Raw genomic sequence first — 21,165 nt, 5'->3', positions numbered from 1 at the left:
GTTTCTGTTATTTAACTCGTGTCCAAATGAAGGCCATGGTGCTACAAAAACGGCGAATTTAAAATGCACCATAATTGAATGCATCGGACTGGCATACATTCCGTGTGTGATACGCGTATTGGTGGAAAAATGAATAGCTTCATTTTAATTAAATAATCTACGGATAAACGTGTGTGTGTGTGTGTGTGTGTGTGTGTGTGTGTGTGTGTGTGTGTGTATCATAGAGGTTATGACACTGAAACATTTGCATAAGAAGAGAGACATCCCGAATGTGATATCTCATGAAGAAATGAAAATTCGAAATGTTTTTCTTGAGCCGGATATCGTTAAATGCAAACGTTTAGCACGACATAAAGCATAAGAAAAGCTAGTTAATACTTGGGAAAATGACAGAAATTACAGTCTCAACGTGGTATGTGCTGGCTGGTATATTACAGTAAAAAGTCCCTCCCCACCCCACCCTTGCCAATGGTTTCAATTTTGTAACTTTTCAGAAAAACGGATGGGGGAAAGTACTAAAAGTTGTTTGAACCAAATTTCAAGTTGACAAATAGATTCACAAATATGTCTGACTCTGATTTATGGACCATACAAAACAATTAGAATACATCAACTGTATTAGTTTGGGAAAATATTGATGGAAAAGAGAAGAAAAAAAACTCCTGGCTCCAACAAATTCCAAGCCACCCACACCCAGTCCCATATTATAATATGAAGTAACATAGTTATTTAACTTCAATGCATCCGTATGCTGATATCGGCATTCTAAATCTGTTTAATATAAACCCTACCAACAATATTGAACTTCCAGCCATCCACTGTTACCACGGGCACTTGATTGTGGGGATAACTAATAATAACGGGTCCCCGAGTGGACGAGTGATCTAAAGCGCTCTCCGTTACGGATCACTGTCATCTCACCTCTCTCTGCGTGGGTTCGAGTCTCGGATTCGGCCAATGTGGGTATGCGACAAAGCTCGCCAGTAGGTTCTCGTGGGTCGATGGTTCTTTCCGGGATTTTCCCGGGTTCTTCATCCACCATTAATACTGGCGCCATTTATAGCCTATCGTTTCCTGAAAAATGGCGTTAAACCCTACAACAACAACAACAACTAATGATAACAGACTCGGAATTAATTAATTGGGAGTGTTATTATTGGTTTCCCCCCTCAATCAAGTGCTTCTGAATGTTACAAATGATCATTATACAAAATACAGTTTATTACAGTAATTTGTGTTATAAAAAAGATGCATTTATTTAATTTAGTTACTAATGGAATTGTATGACAAATATGCCTCGCGTTACATAGATGTTACTAACATGGCTAGTTGCTATCTCTATATAAAGATTCTGTCTGTCAGGGCCTTCGAATAATAGAAAAAAAAGATGTTGAATGAAACCCAAAGACGAAATTTGACACAAGACGGCCTTTGCCGGGGATTATTATTGCATGAGCTGTCCATACAAGAATACATACCAGTTGATCATTATAAATCTGGTAGCTCATTGGTGGTTCTTATTGATTCTGGTCCAGAGATAAAGATGATGCAAAAAGTAAAATGGCCAATCATGTCTTGCAATACAGTTTTCATGGTATAAAAGGTTTTAGATGGTCATTTGCCCTTATCCAAATACAAAGGCATCACCAAGTGATCTTTCTATTTCAACCTGGAAATGGATTGATGAACTTTATGTATATCGCTTTAAGCCAACATTTCTGCTGCATGGATGGTTCAAGCAATTCTTAAAATGCACTTTCTGCACGAAATCTCACGGACACACAGATGATTGCTAAGCATTACAGAAACCCAATGAAGCAAATAAATTATCTTCGTGATGGACCAATGTCAGTTACTCAAGAAGATCAGGTACATTATTCTAACTATTGATTTGGAGGATTTTCATCAGAGCCTTCTCACTGTAGATGGCTTCTTTATCATCTGGAAGATGTGGATATATAGTTATAAGCGGAACTACAGTACACATCCTTTCCCAGTTTATCAGAAGCTTTCTGATGAGCATGATTTTCCAAATGATGCTCATAAGATGATTAACAAACTTGCTGTCGAAATTCTAAGTTAGGACAGGCTGAATTTGATGACTATGCACGAAAAAAATATCTGTGCCAGCACAGAAGGAACTAACAGCAGCAGTGAACCTTCTGTAGCATTCAATTATTTTACTTTCCTTCTTTAGTGACAGTCTAAATATTCAACAGATGAAAATCTAATAAGACTTACTTTAGCGTATGCCTTGTTCTAGTCATGGGAAAACAAGTTACCGATTCAGACAGTGTCAATACGATATTTAAGAATTTAATGACAACGGAAACAAGAGAGGATCTTAATTTTAGTCTATTATAAATTCATGTAAATAATAAAGTTGCTTGTGTCAAAAATAGATCAAAGCATTGTATATTCCACAATTAACATCGATATTGTTGAAAATACGTTCTGCCAATAGAGTTCTCTGTATTATGGGGCTGCTACTAACCCAACATTTAATTCCTATCGTACAGGAAAATTTTCCAACATTATTATTATTCTATCATGATAAGAGAACCTGTTTTTAATTCTTTTCAGCTGTAGAGGTGCAAGACAAAACAAGCATTACCATCGTGATTCTATACTTTGATGCAGGAATACAAATCAAAGGTCGACTAAATTACAATGAATTAAATTGTGGTCACAAAAAAATATGAAATGCATAAATGCATAAAGACATCCATGGCTTACAACATTTTGTCTCTTTGAAAAGTGGTCTGAATCAAGAAGGTATTGTAGGAATAGTTATACGCAATAGCCAAGAAACCTTGGAAATATAAATGACAACATCTTTGTACACTATCAGTGCTTCTCACTGCAATCTAAACTCCTAAGTAGCTAATTTCTTACCAGTATTAAAGCTGGATGTATGAATCCAATTGTAAATTAAAACTGAATAAAACGGACACAATGCAGTTTCATCTGGCTTTATGTGCAATATTATCCTTTTCTATGATCTCATTATATAGAAATTCAAAACGTGGTGATGTGAAGTGTAACTATCAGTTATATTGCTTTATTAATTGGATACATGCCCTGGATTTGTCATCCATCTCTACATCACTGTGTGCCTCCCATTGATCATAATGTTTTATTCGGTTCCATTCCGTCATTGAGATATCTGAAATTTCCAGTAATGCAAATTTAACTGGGAGACACTTTTCCGTTCACATAATACATAAAAAGTGAAGTTAACCCAAAACAAATACATTTCATTTAGAGTAATGTGAAACATAACCAAACGCAACCCATCTACCTCATGATGTTGCTTTTGTGCAGTTAGCCCAAGGCAGTATAACATCATACATTTTAATATAATATTGTGTTAGGGCAAGCAAACTGATGAAAACTAATTACACAAGCATAAACTAAATGAAAGCTTTTGTTTTCTTGACAGCTTAATTCCTATATGAGATTCAAGAAATGAATAGTATTTACATTACGAAAAAGATTTACAAAGCAATTGTTAACAGTTTCTAAGTTAAAGTTCAGTTGAAATTTGATTAATTACTCACATATTGACTGAATAAGTATACTATGTTTTAAAATATTCTTTCTTCACAGACATCCAGAGTTCAACAATATATATATATATATATATATATATATATATATATATATATATATATATATATATATATATATATATATATATATATATTACAGAGAAAATACTAAGAAACAAATCAATGTTTATCCATGTCAAGAAGTGTTCAACACTTGTGAATTTTTCCAGCGAATGTCACACGATCTTGAACATTATATAAGGAGCAGAACAACGCTCGTTTTTCTCCCTAACAAGTCAGAAAAACGACTTGACGTAAAAGACCGAAGCTGTTCCTATTGCATATTTGCCAGGTTATACCGAGATGTAGCGATTGTTACCGATGTTCAAATTGACTCTGTTAATCAAATAACCAATCATTGAAGCAATCACAATCGAATTTCATTCACTTCGAAGTAGGCTGGAAGCATCGAAGTTGATATTGTTTTAAAGTGTACAAGGCACGAACCACGGACAAACTTTGTGTAAATGTTGAGATTCAGAATTATCAAGGCACTTGAATATTACTTATGGGAAATGTGTGGAATGTCTTCTTTACGGTGATGTATGTTATGAGTGACTAAATGCGTGGATAGTATATAAAATTAGAACAGTCATCCAGGAGTCAGATTGTGACCTGCGAGAGTTATTTACCTTGTCTTAATTGGGAGTGTGTTATCGTTCGTTTCCCCATGAATCAAGTGCATGTACCGTGATGATACTGAAACAGAGATTTTCAATTAAACTGTGCTAATGCATCAGACTGGCAAGTTTTCTGTGTGTGCTACTCATATTAATAACAAAAATCTATAGCATCGTTCTTATTGAATAATCTACAGACAAATGTGTGTGTGTGTGTGTGTGTGTGTGTGTGTTTTCTAATTTTCGTTTATTGTTTCTTATCGACCTCTTGTAACGATAAGATTTGTGTGAATAATTATTATATACTTCCTGGTGAAGAATCTACAAGACAATCTCTGTGTTCTAAAATATTTTTCTTATTCACCTTAAACGTCTATGCTCTGTGAAAATTGTCGTTTTTATTTTGTGAAACAAACCACTAGAACTACAATACTGGTATATCAATAGAATTCAACAGTTATGTTTGCTGTTAAATATATTCTTGGAAATAATGAAATCTAACTTTTCATTTGACAAGTTGATATTATATAATTTTGATGCCCGTGGTATCCTGTTGTATTATTTCATCTTGGATATATTTAGACGCTAGAAGAAAGAAATCGAGCCAACACAATTATTTCTCCTGAGTTGAGAACAATATCCCAATTCACGATTATTATCTTTATATGATCAGGGATTTATGCTATTTTAAATTGTATTGTAGTGTTCATGTTTATTTCAATTAATTTGGTCTCTTGATTAAATCCGTTGCACATTTTTCTACTTATTTAACTCAATTTCTTGTCTCTAATCATTGCACTCATTGGAACAATAGAAAGACTAAATACACAATAAATTTATTAACTGACAATAACTATATAAACTAAAAATGGATACCTGTTTTATAATTGTAGGATCACATGATGTATACTCTTTGGATATCATTATAGTTTGAAATGGCTTGTGTTTATTTTATCTTTTCTATGTAAAAATCCTCTCAAAATTGTTTCTATTTTATTTGTGTATATATTATGAGCGAATGTTTGTGGAATGGAATGTATCGACGATTCTTTATTTTCTTTTACATATTAATTTCGTTTTTTCACTAATATATTCTATAGTATATTATTTTATATCGGTCTATAGATACAAAGTCTTAGTGCCCTTAAGAGTTGCACATATATTTAGCATATGGGGGTGTACACCTCCAGCAAGCAATATCTTTTTAGAAGTAATAAATGAAAATAATTAGTAAAGAATGCAAATAGACAAAATATAGGCTTTACACTTTTCTTATTTTAGCTTTGACAACAAATACACAAACATTCTAGTAAACTTTTGGTGTTTGATAAATATATTAAGCATCAACATAAGCTCTAGTCACACCCACACGTATTGACACCTGTGAAGAACATCAATGCATCATGGCTTAGGTGACAAAGATAGTCTTGTACTAGGTTAACTTATGTACAAACATCCGACGTACAGTTTGCTTTTTAATAAATCAACATTTTAAAAATATTTCTCTCCAATACACGATAGACTAAGGACATACAATGTGTATAGTGCCGTTTGGGTGTACTTCCAGTAAACATGGGCACACTCAAATACGCTATCTATTATCTGCCATATTTACCTACATACGTACCCGTTACCCTGACCTTTAGCCACTAAATGTGTGTCTGTATGTCTGTTTCTCTGATCGATTTGTCACTTTTGAGGGACCTATATGATGGGTGAACTTTCTTTCTATTGACTCCATAACTATCTACTTACGTACCCATCACCTTGCCCTTTAGCCTTTCTCTCTCTCTCTCTCTCTCTCTCTCTCTCAACATTTGATTTGTCTCAAAACATCTACCCCAACTTTGACGTACATTTATGCCAATATATTTTTCAAAACAGTTAATAGGAGTTCTACCTAACATTGAATTGTTTGGGACGGTTGGAGGTAACGAAATGGACTGTCGTTGTGAACAGATGAGGAAAGATAATCACTCTAGCCAAACAGATACAAATTATCTCCTCTTATGAGATGCATCAATGTAGTATATACAGAGGTCAGTCCGTCCTAATATTCACAAAGTTGTAACATTTCATAAAATAGTCAATGATAACTTCCCTGATTTAATAACCAGCATGTTTCAAACGAAAACTGCAGCCATTAATATGCGTAGAAATTTGTTTGAATGAAAATCTAAATTTTCCGTAGTATTCATACAAACTACACATATTGCACATCTAGCCACGTGGACCCCACATTTTAGACCCTGACATTCTTAGCAAGACAAACTCTTTCTTTGAAAACCTCTAAAACAATTTTAAGCCTTTCCATCTTGACGCCACCAGTTCAACATGGTGGCCCAATGTAAAATTTCCATTAGAGACGATAGTCTTCTCCCCATCTTACCATCAGATGCCAGTTTCAGTCTGAAATGGCTTAATATCCTACTATCCACCTACATTCTACATTCGAGAGAACAAAATACTTATTTGGATTGATAAAAACGGATGATGCAAGAAGGAAAACAATGAACTGTCAGAAGTGGGATTTGAACCCACGCCCACATTCGTGGACCAGAACACTCTATGCAGGTTTATAACCTTGAGTCTGGCGCCTTAGACCACTCGGCCATCCTGACATATATATAAGCGTCACGAAACTGACTAATTGTTGAAGGCTTCCATATATAAAAGCCCTATCTTTTGTAAAGTCATTTGAGTAATGTATGTTTTTTTAAAAATGTATATACTTTGCATACGATAAGTCCATTTTCCATAAACTAACGACAACTGTATTTGACGGGTCTTCTATTTACATTAGACTAATAAATGTTGGGCAACTTCCTCTGTTGTGCAATCTGCGTCAGCCATTTTTGTCATATAACTCGCGTCCAAATGGAAGGCCATGGTGCTACAAAAACGGCGAATTTAAAATGCACCATAATTGAATGCATCGGACTGGCATACCTGCCGTGTATGATACGCGTATTGGTGGAAAAATGAATAGCTTCATTTTAATTAAATAATCTACGGATAAATGTGTTTGTGTGTGTTTGTGTTTCTGTGTGTATATTTTAATTTCTCCTTTTGTAGTCTCTGTTTGTCTGTCCCTCTCCAATTTTAATTTGGCACAAACGTCTATCCCACGTACGATACACAAATTTGAATGAAATGCTGACAGTGACTTGGTGAGTAAAGATAATCATTCTAACCAAAGAGACAGTTCTCTCCTCATATGAAATGTATCAATGCAGTGTAACTTGAGGTCAGTCCGTCCTAAGATTGGCAAAGCTGCTGTAACAGTTGTTAAAGTGGTGAATGAAAATTTGCCTGACTTGATATTCAGCATGTCTGAAATAAAAAGTGCCGCTACTAACATACGTAACAATTTTGTCTTAATGGAAATCTTAAATTTCCCCTAGCGTTTATACAAACTACACATATTAAACGTACAGTTGCGTGGACCCAATATGTTTGACCCTGAGAATTTTAGCAAAACGAACTCTTTCCGTGAAAACCCTTAAACCACTTTTATGGCTTTCCATCTTGACGCCATCCTTTTCATCATGGCGGCCTAATGTTAGATTTCTGCTTGAGGCAACACTCTTCACCCTCTTTAACATCAGATGCCAGTTTGAGGCTGAAAAGTCTCAATATTCTACTATCGACTTACATTCGAGAGAATAAAATACTTATTTTGATTGATGCGAACGGATGATCCAAGAAAAAAAAAGTCAGCTGTCAGAAGTGGGATTTGAACCCACGCCCACATTCGTGGACCAGAACACTCTATGTAGGTTTATAACCTTGAGTCTGGCGCCTTAGACCACTCGGCCATCCTGACATAAGTATAAGCGTCACGAAACTGACTAATTGTTGAAGGCTTCCATATATAAAAGCCCCATCTTTTGTATAGTCATTGAGTAATGTATGTTTTTATTAAAAATATATATACTTTGCATACGATAAGTCTATTTTCTGTAAACTAACGACAACTGTATTTGACCGGTCTTCTATTTACATTAGGCTGATAAATGTTGGGTAACTTCCTCTGTTGTGCAATCTGCATCAGCCGTTTCTGTTATTTAACTCGTGTCCAAATGAAGGCCATGGTGCTACAAAAACGGCGAATTTAAAATGCACCATAATTGAATGCATCGGACTGGCATACATTCCGTGTGTGATACGCGTATTGGTGGAAAAATGAATAGCTTCATTTTAATTAAATAATCTACGGATAAACGTGTGTGTGTGTGTGTGTGTGTGTGTGTGTGTGTGTGTGTGTGTGTATCATAGAGGTTATGACACTGAAACATTTGCATAAGAAGAGAGACATCCCGAATGTGATATCTCATGAAGAAATGAAAATTCGAAATGTTTTTCTTGAGCCGGATATCGTTAAATGCAAACGTTTAGCACGACATAAAGCATAAGAAAAGCTAGTTAATACTTGGGAAAATGACAGAAATTACAGTCTCAACGTGGTATGTGCTGGCTGGTATATTACAGTAAAAAGTCCCTCCCCACCCCACCCTTGCCAATGGTTTCAATTTTGTAACTTTTCAGAAAAACGGATGGGGGAAAGTACTAAAAGTTGTTTGAACCAAATTTCAAGCTGACAAATAGATTCACAAATATGTCTGACTCTGATTTATGGACCATACAAAACAATTAGAATACATCAACTGTATTAGTTTGGGAAAATATTGATGGAAAAGAGAAGAAAAAAAACTCCTGGCTCCAACAAATTCCAAGCCACCCACCCCCAGTCCCATATTATAATATGAAGTAACATAGTTATTTAACTTCAATGCATCCGTATGCTGATATCGGCATTCTAAATCTGTTTAATATAAACCCTACCAACAATATTGAACTTGCAGCCATCCACTGTTACCACGGGCACTTGATTGTGGGGATAACTAATAATAACGGGTCCCCGAGTGGACGAGTGGTCTAAAGCGCTCTCCGTTACGGATCACTGTCATCTCACCTCTCTCTGCGTGGGTTCGAGTCTCGGATTCGGCCAATGTGGGTATGCGACAAAGCTTGCCAGTAGGTTCTCGTGGGTCGATGGTTCTTTCCGGGATTTTCCCGGGTTCTTCATCCACCATTAATACTGGCGCCATTTATAGCCTATCGTTTCCTGAAAAATGGCGTTAAACCCTACAACAACAACAACAACTAATGATAACAGACTCGGAATTAATTAATTGGGAGTGTTATTATTGGTTTCCCCCCTCAATCAAGTGCTTCTGAATGTTACAAATGATCATTATACAAAATACAGTTTATTACAGTAATTTGTGTTATAAAAAAGATGCATTTATTTAATTTAGTTACTAATGGAATTGTATGACAAATATGCCTCGCGTTACATAGATGTTACTAACATGGCTAGTTGCTATCTCTATATAAAGATTCTGTCTGTCAGGGCCTTCGAATAATAGAAAAAAAAAGATGTTGAATGAAACCCAAAGACGAAATTTGACACAAGACGGCCTTTGCCGGGGATTATTATTGCATGAGCTGTCCATACAAGAATACATACCAGTTGATCATTATAAATCTGGTAGCTCATTGGTGGTACTTATTGATTCTGGTCCAGAGATAAAGATGATGCAAAAAGTAAAATGGCCAATCATGTCTTGCAATACAGTTTTCATGGTATAAAAGGTTTTAGATGGTCATTTGCCCTTTATCCAAATACAAAGGCATCACCAAGTGATCTTTCTATTTCAACCTGGAAATGGATTGATGAACTTTATGTATATCGCTTTAAGCCAACATTTCTGCTGCATGGATGGTTCAAGCAATTCTTAAAATGCACTTTCTGCACGAAATCTCACGGACACACAGATGATTGCTAAGCATTACAGAAACCCAATGAAGCAAATAAATTATCTTCGTGATGGACCAATGTCAGTTACTCAAGAAGATCAGGTACATTATTCTAACTATTGATTTGGAGGATTTTCATCAGAGCCTTCTCACTGTAGATGGCTTCTTTATCATCTGGAAGATGTGGATATATAGTTATAAGCGGAACCACAGTACACATCCTTTCCCAGTTTATCAGAAGCTTTCTGATGAGCATGATTTTCCAAATGATGCTCATAAGATGATTAACAAACTTGCTGTCGAAACTCTAATCTAGGACAGGCTGAATTTGATGACTATGCACGAAAAAAATGTCTGTGCCAGCACAGAAGGAACTAACAGCAGCAGTGAACCTTCTGTAGCATTCAATTATTTTACTTTCCTTCTTTAGTGACAGTCTAAATATTCAGCAGATGAAAATCTAATGAGACTTACTTTAGCGTATGCCTTGTTCTAGTCATGGGAAAACAAGTTACCGATTCAGACAGTGTCAATACGATATTTAAGAATTTAATGACAACGGAAACAAGAGAGGATCTTAATTTTAGTCTATTATAAATTCATGTCAATAATAAAGTTGCTTGTGTCAAAAATAGATCAAAGCATTGTATATTCCACAATTAACATCGATATTGTTGAAAATACGTTCTGCCAATAGAGTTCTCTGTATTATGGGGCTGCTACTAACCCAACATTTAATTCCTATCGCACAGGAAAATTTTCCAACATTATTATTATTCTATTATGATAAGAGAACCTGTTTTTAATTCTTTTCAGCTGTAGAGGTGCAAGACAAAACAAGCATTACCATCGTGATTCTATACTTTGATGCAGGAATACAAATCAAAGGTCGACTAAATTACAATGAATTAAATTGTGGTCACAAAAAAATATGAAATGCATAAATGCATAAAGACATCCATGGCTTACAACATTTTGTCTCTTTGAAAAGTGGTCTGAATCAAGAAGGTATTGTAGGAATAGTTAAACGCAATAGCCAAGAAACCTTGGAAATATAAATGACAACATCTTTGTACACTATCAGTACTTCTCACTGCAATCTAAACTCCTAAGTAGCTAATTTCTTACCAGTATTAAAGCTGGATGTATGAATCCAATTGTAAATTAAAACTGAATAAAACGGACACAATGCAGTTTCATCTGGCTTTATGTGCAATATTATCCTTTTCTATGATCTCAATATATAGAAATTCAAAACGTGGTGAAGTGTAACTATCAGTTATATTGCTTTATTAATTGGATACATGCCCTGGATTTGTCATCCATCTCTACATCACTGTGTGCCTCCCATTGATCATAATGTTTTATTCGGTTCCATTCCGTCATTGAGATATGGGAAATTTCCAGTAATGCAAATTTAACTGGGAGACACTTTTCCGTTCACATAATACATAAAAAGTGAAGTTAACCCAAAACAAATACATTTCATTTAGAGTAATGTGAAACATAACCAAACGCAACCCATCTACCTCATGATGTTGCTTTTGTGCAGTTAGCCCAAGGCAGTATAACATCATACATTTTAATATAATATTGTGTTAGGGCAAGCAAACTGATGAAAACTAATTACACAAGCATAAACTAAATGAAAGCTTTTGTTTTCTTGACAGCTTAATTCCTATATGAGATTCAAGAAATGAATAGTATTTACATTACGAAAAAGATTTACAAAGCAATTGTTAACAGTTTCTAAGTTAAAGTTCAGTTGAAATTTGGTTAATTACTCACATATTGACTGAATAAGTATACTATGTTTTAAAATATTCTTTCTTCACAGACATCCAGAGTTCAACAATATATATATATATATATATATATATATATATATATATATATATATATATATATATATATATATATATATATATATATATATATATATATATATATATATATATATATATATATATATTACAGAGAAAATACTAAGAAACAAATCAATGTTTATCATGTCAAGAAGTGTTCAACACTTGTGAATTTTTCCAGCGAATGTCACACGATCTTGAACATTATATAAGGAGCAGAACAACGCTCGTTTTTCTCCCTAACAAGTCAGAAAAACGACTTGACGTAAAAGACCGAAGCTGTTCCTATTGCATATTTGCCAGGTTATACCGAGATGTAGCGATTGTTACCGATGTTCAAATTGACTCTGTTAATCAAATAACCAATCATTGAAGCAATCACAATCGAATCTCATTCAGTTCGAAGTAGGCTGGAAGCATCGAAGTTGATATTGTTTTAAAGTGTACAAGGCACGAAGCCACGGACAAACTTTGTGTAAATGTTGAGATTCAGAATTATCAAGGCACTTGAATATTACTTATGGGAAATGTGTGGAATGTCTTCTTTACGGTGATGTATGTTATGAGTGACTAAATGCGTGGATAGTATATAAAATTAGAACAGTCATCCAGGAGTCAGATTGTGACCTGCGAGAGTTATTTACCTTGTCTTAATTGGGAGTGTGTTATCGTTCGTTTCCCCATGAATCAAGTGCATGTACCGTGATGATACTGAAACAGAGATTTTCAATTAAACTGTGCTAATGCATCAGACTGGCAAGTTTTCTGTGTGTGCTACTCATATTAATAACAAAAATCTATAGCATCGTTCTTATTGAATAATCTACAGACAAATGTGTGTGTGTGTGTGTGTGTTTTCTAATTTTCGTTTATTGTTTCTTATCGACCTCTTGTAACGATAAGATTTGTGTGAATAATTATTATATACTTCCTGGTGAAGAATCTACAAGACAATCTCTGTGTTCTAAAATATTTTTCTTATTCACCTTAAACGTCTATGCTCTGTGTAAATTGTCGTTTTTATTTTGTGAAACAAACCACTAGAACTACAATACTGGTATATCAATAGAATTCAACAGTTATGTTTGCTGTTAAATATATTCTTGGAAATAATGAAATCTAACTTTTCATTTGACAAGTTGATATTATATAATTTTGATGCCCGTGGTATCCTGTTGTATTATTTCATCTTGGATATATTTAGACGCTAGAAGAAAGAAATCGAGCCAACACAATTATTTCTCCTGAGTTGAGAACAATATCCCAATTCACGATTATTATCTTTATATGATCAGGGATTTATGCTATTTTAAATTGTATTGTAGTGTTCATGTTTATTTCAATTAATTTGGTCTCTTGATTAAATCCGTTGCACATTTTTCTACTTATTTAACTCAATTTCTTGTCTCTAATCATTGCACTCATTGGAACAATAGAAAGACTAAATACACAATAAATTTATTAACTGACAATAACTATATAAACTAAAAATGGATACCTGTTTTATAATTGTAGGATCACATGATGTATACTCTTTGGATATCATTATAGTTTGAAATGGCTTGTGTTTATTTTATCTTTTCTATGTAAAAATCCTCTCAAAATTGTTTCTATTTTATTTGTGTATATATTATGAGCGAATGTTTGTGGAATGGAATGTATCGACGATTCTTTATTTTCTTTTACATATTAATTTCATTTTTTCACTAATATATTCTATAGTATATTATTTTATATCGGTCTATAGATACAAAGTCTTAGTGCCCTTAAGAGTTGCACATATATTTAGCATATGGGGGTGTACACCTCCAGCAAGCAATATCTTTTTAGAAGTAATAAATGAAAATAATTAGTAAAGAATGCAAATAGACAAAATATAGGCTTTACACTTTTCTTATTTTAGCTTTGACAACAAATACACAAACATTCTAGTAAACTTTTGGTGTTTGATAAATATATTAAGCATCAACATAAGCTCTAGTCACACCCACACGTATTGACACCTGTGAAGAACATCAATGCATCATGGCTTATGTGACAAAGGGAGTTTTGTACTAGGTTAACTTATGTACAAACATCCGATGTACAGTTTGCTTTTTAATAAATCAACATTTTAAAAATATTTCTCTCCAATACACGATAGACTAAGGACATACAATGTGTATAGTGCCGTTTGGGTGTACTTCCAGTAAACATGGGCACACTCAAATACGCTATCTATTATCTGCCATATTTACCTACATACGTACCCGTTACCCTGACCTTTAGCCACTAAATGTGTGTCTGTATGTCTGTTTCTCTGATCGATTTGTCACTTTTGAGGGACCTATATGATGGGTGAACTTTCTTTCTATTGACTCCATAACTATCTACTTACGTACCCATCACCTTGCCCTTTAGCCTTTCTCTCTCTCTCTCTCTCTCTCTCTCTCTCTCAACATTTGATTTGTCTCAAAACATCTACCCCAACTTTGACGTACATTTATGCCAATATATTTTTCAAAACAGTTAATAGGAGTTCTACCTAACATTGAATTGTTTGGGACGGTTGGAGGTAACGAAATGGGCTGTCGTTGTGAACTGATGAGGAAAGATAATCACTCTAGCCAAACAGATACAAATTATCTCCTCTTATGAGATGCATCAATGTAGTATATACAGAGGTCAGTCCGTCCTAATATTCACAAAGTTGTAACATTTCATAAAATAGTCAATGATAACTTCCCTGATTTAATAACCAGCATGTTTCAAACGAAAACTGCAGCCATTAATATGCGTAGAAATTTGTTTGAATGAAAATCTAAATTTTCCGTAGTATTCATACAAACTACACATATTGCACATCTAGCCACGTGGACCCCACATTTTAGACCCTGACATTCTTAGCAAGACAAACTCTTTCTTTGAAAACCTCTAAAACAATTTTAAGCCTTTCCATCTTGACGCCACCAGTTCAACATGGTGGCCCAATGTAAAATTTCCATTAGAGACGATAGTCTTCTCCCCATCTTACCATCAGATGCCAGTTTCAGTCTGAAATGGCTTAATATCCTACTATCCACCTACATTCTACATTCGAGAGAACAAAATACTTATTTGGATTGATAAAAACGGATGATGCAAGAAGGAAAACAATGAACTGTCAGAAGTGGGATTTGAACCCACGCCCACATTCGTGGACCAGAACACTCTATGCAGGTTTATAACCTTGAGTCTGGCGCCTTAGACCACTCGGCCATCCTGACATATATATAAGCGTCACGAAACTGACTAATTGTTGAAGGCTTCCATATATAAAAGCCCTATCTTTTGTAAAGTCATTTGAGTAATGTATGTTTGTTTAAAAATGTATATACTTTGCATACGATAAGTCCATTTTCCATTAACTAACGACAACTGTATTTGACGGGTCTTCTATTTACATTAGACTAATAAATGTTGGGCAACTTCTTCTGTTGTGCAATCTGCGTCAGCCATTTTTGTTATATAACTCGCGTCCAAATGGAAGGCCATGGTGCTACAAAAACGGCGAATTTAAAATGCACCATAATTGAATGCATCGGACTGGCATACCTGCCGTGTATGATACGCGTATTGGTGGAAAAATGAATAGCTTCATTTTAATTAAATAATCTACGGATAAATGTGTTTGTGTGTGTTTGTGTTTCTGTGTGTATATTTTAATTTCTCCTTTTGTAGTCTCTGTTTGTCTGTCCCTCTCCAATTTTAATTTGGTACAAACGTCTATCCCACGTACGATACACAAATTTGAATGAAATGCTGACAGTGACTTGGTGAGTAAAGATAATCATTCTAACCAAAGAGACACAGTTCTCTCCTCATATGAAATGTATCAATGCAGTGTAACTTGAGGTCAGTCCGTCCTAAGATTGGCAAAGCTGCTGTAACAGTTGTTAAAGTGGTGAATGAAAATTTGCCTGACTTGATATTCAGCATGTCTGAAATAAAAAGTGCCGCTACTAACATACGTAACAATTTTGTCTTAATGGAAATCTTAAATTTCCCCTAGCGTTTATACAAACTACACATATTAAACGTACAGTTGCGTGGACCCTATATGTTTGACCCTGAGAATTTTAGCAAAACAAACTCTTTCCGTGAAAACCCTTAAACCACTTTTATGGCTTTCCATCTTGACGCCATCCTTTTCATCATGGCGGCCTAATGTTAGATTTCTGCTTGAGGCAACACTCTTCACCCTCTTTAACATCAGATGCCAGTTTGAGGCTGAAAAGTCTCAATATTCTACTATCGACTTACATTCGAGAGAATAAAATACTTATTTTGATTGATGCGAACGGATGATCCAAGAAAAAAAAAGTCAGCTGTCAGAAGTGGGATTTGAACCCACGCCCACATTCGTGGACCAGAACACTCTATGTAGGTTTATAACCTTGAGTCTGGCGCCTTAGACCACTCGGCCATCCTGACATAAGTATAAGCGTCACGAAACTGACTAATTGTTGAAGGCTTCCATATATAAAAGCCCCATCTTTTGTATAGTCATTGAGTAATGTATGTTTTTATTAAAAATATATATACTTTGCATACGATAAGTCTATTTTCTGTAAACTAACGACAACTGTATTTGACCGGTCTTCTATTTACATTAGGCTGATAAATGTTGGGTAACTTCCTCTGTTGTGCAATCTGCATCAGCCGTTTCTGTTATTTAACTCGTGTCCAAATGAAGGCCATGGTGCTACAAAAACGGCGAATTTAAAATGCACCATAATTGAATGCATCGGACTGGCATACATTCCGTGTGTGATACGCGTATTGGTGGAAAAATGAATAGCTTCATTTTAATTAAATAATCTACGGATAAACGTGTGTGTGTGTGTGTGTGTGTGTGTATCATAGAGGTTATGACACTGAAACATTTGCATAAGAAGAGAGACATCCCGAATGTGATATCTCATGAAGAAATGAAAATTCGAAATGTTTTTCTTGAGCCGGATATCGTTAAATGCAAACGTTTAGCACGACATAAAGCATAAGAAAAGCTAGTTAATACTTGGGAAAATGACAGAAATTACAGTCTCAACGTGGTATGTGCTGGCTGGTATATTACAGTAAAAAGTCCCTCCCCACCCCACCCTTGCCAATGGTTTCAATTTTGTAACTTTTCAGAAAAACGGATGGGGGAAAGTACTAAAAGTTGTTTGAACCAAATTTCAAGCTGACAAGTAGATTCACAAATATGTCTGACTCTGATTTATGGACCATACAAAACAATTAGAATACATCAACTGTATTAGTTTGGGAAAATATTGATGGAAAAGAGAAGAAAAAAAACTCCTGGCTCCAACAAATTCCAAGCCACCCACCCCCAGTCCCATATTATAATATGAAGTAACATAGTTATTTAACTTCAATGCATCCGTATGCTGATATCGGCATTCTAAATCTGTTTAATATAAACCCTACCAGCAATATTGAACTTGCAGCCATCCACTGTTACCACGGGCACTTGATTGTGGGGATAACTAATAATAACGGGTCCCCGAGTGGACGAGTGGTCTAAAGCGCTCTCCGTTACGGATCACTGTCATCTCACCTCTCTCTGCGTGGGTTCGAGTCTCGGATTCGGCCAATGTGGGTATGCGACAAAGCTTGCCAGTAGGTTCTCGTGGGTCGATGGTTCTTTCCGGGATTTTCCCGGGTTCTTCATCCACCATTAATACTGGCGCCATTTATAGCCTATCGTTTCCTGAAAAATGGCGTTAAACCCTACAACAACAACAACAACAACTAATGATAACAGACTCGGAATTAATTAATTGGGAGTGTTATTATTGGTTTCCCCCCTCAATCAAGTGCTTCTGAATGTTACAAATGATCATTATACAAAATACAGTTTATTACAGTAATTTGTGTTATAAAAAAGATGCATTTATTTAATTTAGTTACTAATGGAATTGTATGACAAATATGCCTCGCGTTACATAGATGTTACTAACATGGCTAGTTGCTATCTCTATATAAAGATTCTGTCTGTCAGGGCCTTCGAATAATAGAAAAAAAAAGATGTTGAATGAAACCCAAAGACGAAATTTGACACAAGACGGCCTTTGCCGGGGATTATTATTGCATGAGCTGTCCATACAAGAATACATACCAGTTGATCATTATAAATCTGGTAGCTCATTGGTGGTTCTTATTGATTCTGGTCCAGAGATAAAGATGATGCAAAAAGTAAAATGGCCAATCATGTCTTGCAATACAGTTTTCATGGTATAAAAGGTTTTAGATGGTCATTTGCCCTTTATCCAAATACAAAGGCATCACCAAGTGATCTTTCTATTTCAACCTGGAAATGGATTGATGAACTTTATGTATATCGCTTTAAGCCAACATTTCTGCTGCATGGATGGTTCAAGCAATTCTTAAAATGCACTTTCTGCACGAAATCTCACGGACACACAGATGATTGCTAAGCATTACAGAAACCCAATGAAGCAAATAAATTATCTTCGTGATGGACCAATGTCAGTTACTCAAGAAGATCAGGTACATTATTCTAACTATTGATTTGGAGGATTTTCATCAGAGCCTTCTCACTGTAGATGGCTTCTTTATCATCTGGAAGATGTGGATATATAGTTATAAGCGGAACCACAGTACACATCCTTTCCCAGTTTATCAGAAGCTTTCTGATGAGCATGATTTTCCAAATGATGCTCATAAGATGATTAACAAACTTGCTGTCGAAACTCTAATCTAGGACAGGCTGAATTTGATGACTATGCACGAAAAAAATGTCTGTGCCAGCACAGAAGGAACTAACAGCAGCAGTGAACCTTCTGTAGCATTCAATTATTTTACTTTCCTTCTTTAGTGACAGTCTAAATATTCAGCAGATGAAAATCTAATGAGACTTACTTTAGCGTATGCCTTGTTCTAGTCATGGGAAAACAAGTTACCGATTCAGACAGTGTCAATACGATATTTAAGAATTTAATGACAACGGAAACAAGAGAGGATCTTAATTTTAGTCTATTATAAATTCATGTCAATAATAAAGTTGCTTGTGTCAAAAATAGATCAAAGCATTGTATATTCCACAATTAACATCGATATTGTTGAAAATACGTTCTGCCAATAGAGTTCTCTGTATTATGGGGCTGCTACTAACCCAACATTTAATTCCTATCGTACAGGAAAATTTTCCAACATTATTATTATTCTATTATGATAAGAGAACCTGTTTTTAATTCTTTTCAGCTGTAGAGGTGCAAGACAAAACAAGCATTACCATCGTGATTCTATACTTTGATGCAGGAATACAAATCAAAGGTCGACTAAATTACAATGAATTAAATTGTGGTCACAAAAAAATATGAAATGCATAAATGCATAAAGACATCCATGGCTTACAACATTTTGTCTCTTTGAAAAGTGGTCTGAATCAAGAAGGTATTGTAGGAATAGTTAAACGCAATAGCCAAGAAACCTTGGAAATATAAATGACAACATCTTTGTACACTATCAGTACTTCTCACTGCAATCTAAACTCCTAAGTAGCTAATTTCTTACCAGTATTAAAGCTGGATGTATGAATCCAATTGTAAATTAAAACTGAATAAAACGGACACAATGCAGTTTCATCTGGCTTTATGTGCAATATTATCCTTTTCTATGATCTCAATATATAGAAATTCAAAACGTGGTGATGTGAAGTGTAACTATCAGTTATATTGCTTTATTAATTGGATACATGCCCTGGATTTGTCATCCATCTCTACATCACTGTGTGCCTCCCATTGATCATAATGTTTTATTCGGTTCCATTCCGTCATTGAGATATGGGAAATTTCCAGTAATGCAAATTTAACTGGGAGACACTTTTCCGTTCACATAATACATAAAAAGTGAAGTTAACCCAAAACAAATACATTTCATTTAGAGTAATGTGAAACATAACCAAACGCAACCCATCTACCTCATGATGTTGCTTTTGTGCAGTTAGCCCAAGGCAGTATAACATCATACATTTTAATATAATATTGTGTTAGGGCAAGCAAACTGATGAAAACTAATTACACAAGCATAAACTAAATGAAAGCTTTTGTTTTCTTGACAGCTTAATTCCTATATGAGATTCAAGAAATGAATAGTATTTACATTACGAAAAAGATTTACAAAGCAATTGTTAACAGTTTCTAAGTTAAAGTTCAGTTGAAATTTGGTTAATTACTCACATATTGACTGAATAAGTATACTATGTTTTAAAATATTCTTTCTTCACAGACATCCAGAGTTCAACAATATATATATATATATATATATATATATATATATATATATATATATATATATATATATATATATATATATATATATATATATATATATATTTATATATTACAGAGAAAATACTAAAAAACAAATCAATGTTTATCCATGTCAAGAAGTGTTCAACACTTGTGAATTTTTCCAGCGAATGTCACACGATCTTGAACATTATATAAGGAGCAGAACAACGCTCGTTTTTCTCCCTAACAAGTCAGAAAAACGACTTGACGTAAAAGACCGAAGCTGTTCCTATTGCATATTTGCCAGGTTATACCGAGATGTAGCGATTGTTACCGATGTTCAAATTGACTCTGTTAATCAAATAACCAATCATTGAAGCAATCACAATCGAATCTCATTCACTTCGAAGTAGGCTGGAAGCATCGAAGTTGATATTGTTTTAAAGTGTACAAGGCACGAAGCCACGGACAAACTTTGTGTAAATGTTGAGATTCAGAATTATCAAGGCACTTGAATATTACTTATGGGAAATGTGTGGAATGTCTTCTTTACGGTGATGTATGTTATGAGTGACTAAATGCGTGGATAGTATATAAAATTAAAACAGTCATCCAGGAGTCAGATTGTGACCTGCGAGAGTTATTTACCTTGTCTTAATTGGGAGTGTGTTATCGTTCGTTTCCCCATGAATCAAGTGCATGTACCGTGATGATACTGAAACAGAGATTTTCAATTAAACTGTGCTAATGCATCAGACTGGCAAGTTTTCTGTGTGTGCTACTCATATTAATAACAAAAATCTATAGCATCGTTCTTATTGAATAATCTACAGACAAATGTGTGTGTGTGTTTTCTAATTTTCGTTTATTGTTTCTTATCGACCTCTTGTAACGATAAGATTTGTGTGAATAATTATTATATACTTCCTGGTGAAGAATCTACAAGACAATCTCTGTGTTCTAAAAT

At 34.7% G+C, this 21,165-nt stretch overlaps 4 non-coding genes across 4 annotated transcripts; all 4 read right to left on the bottom strand.

Annotated features, from left to right (window-relative positions):
* Nucleotides 1-6,747: 6,747 nt before the first annotated feature.
* Trnal-caa (transfer RNA leucine (anticodon CAA)) lies at nt 6,748-6,852 on the bottom strand. The gene is made up of 2 exons: nt 6,815-6,852; nt 6,748-6,793 (listed from the first exon to the last, which is right to left on the bottom strand). It is a non-coding gene; the product is annotated as a tRNA-Leu (tRNA).
* A 1,100-nt stretch (nt 6,853-7,952) lies between these two features.
* Nucleotides 7,953-8,057, bottom strand: Trnal-caa (transfer RNA leucine (anticodon CAA)). The gene is made up of 2 exons: nt 8,020-8,057; nt 7,953-7,998 (listed from the first exon to the last, which is right to left on the bottom strand). It is a non-coding gene; the product is annotated as a tRNA-Leu (tRNA).
* Nucleotides 8,058-15,059: 7,002 nt separating this feature from the next.
* Trnal-caa (transfer RNA leucine (anticodon CAA)) lies at nt 15,060-15,164 on the bottom strand. Its single transcript has 2 exons — nt 15,127-15,164; nt 15,060-15,105 (listed from the first exon to the last, which is right to left on the bottom strand). It is a non-coding gene; the product is annotated as a tRNA-Leu (tRNA).
* A 1,102-nt stretch (nt 15,165-16,266) lies between these two features.
* Nucleotides 16,267-16,371, bottom strand: Trnal-caa (transfer RNA leucine (anticodon CAA)). The gene is made up of 2 exons: nt 16,334-16,371; nt 16,267-16,312 (listed from the first exon to the last, which is right to left on the bottom strand). It is a non-coding gene; the product is annotated as a tRNA-Leu (tRNA).
* Between the last annotated feature and the right edge of the window lie 4,794 nt (nt 16,372-21,165).

This window comes from Sinohyriopsis cumingii, chromosome 1, assembly GCF_028554795.1.
Source record: "Sinohyriopsis cumingii isolate HCF-2022 chromosome 1, ASM2855479v2, whole genome shotgun sequence".
NCBI lineage: Eukaryota > Metazoa > Mollusca > Bivalvia > Unionida > Unionidae > Sinohyriopsis > Sinohyriopsis cumingii.
This window is presented reverse-complemented; position numbering and strand designations above follow the sequence as displayed.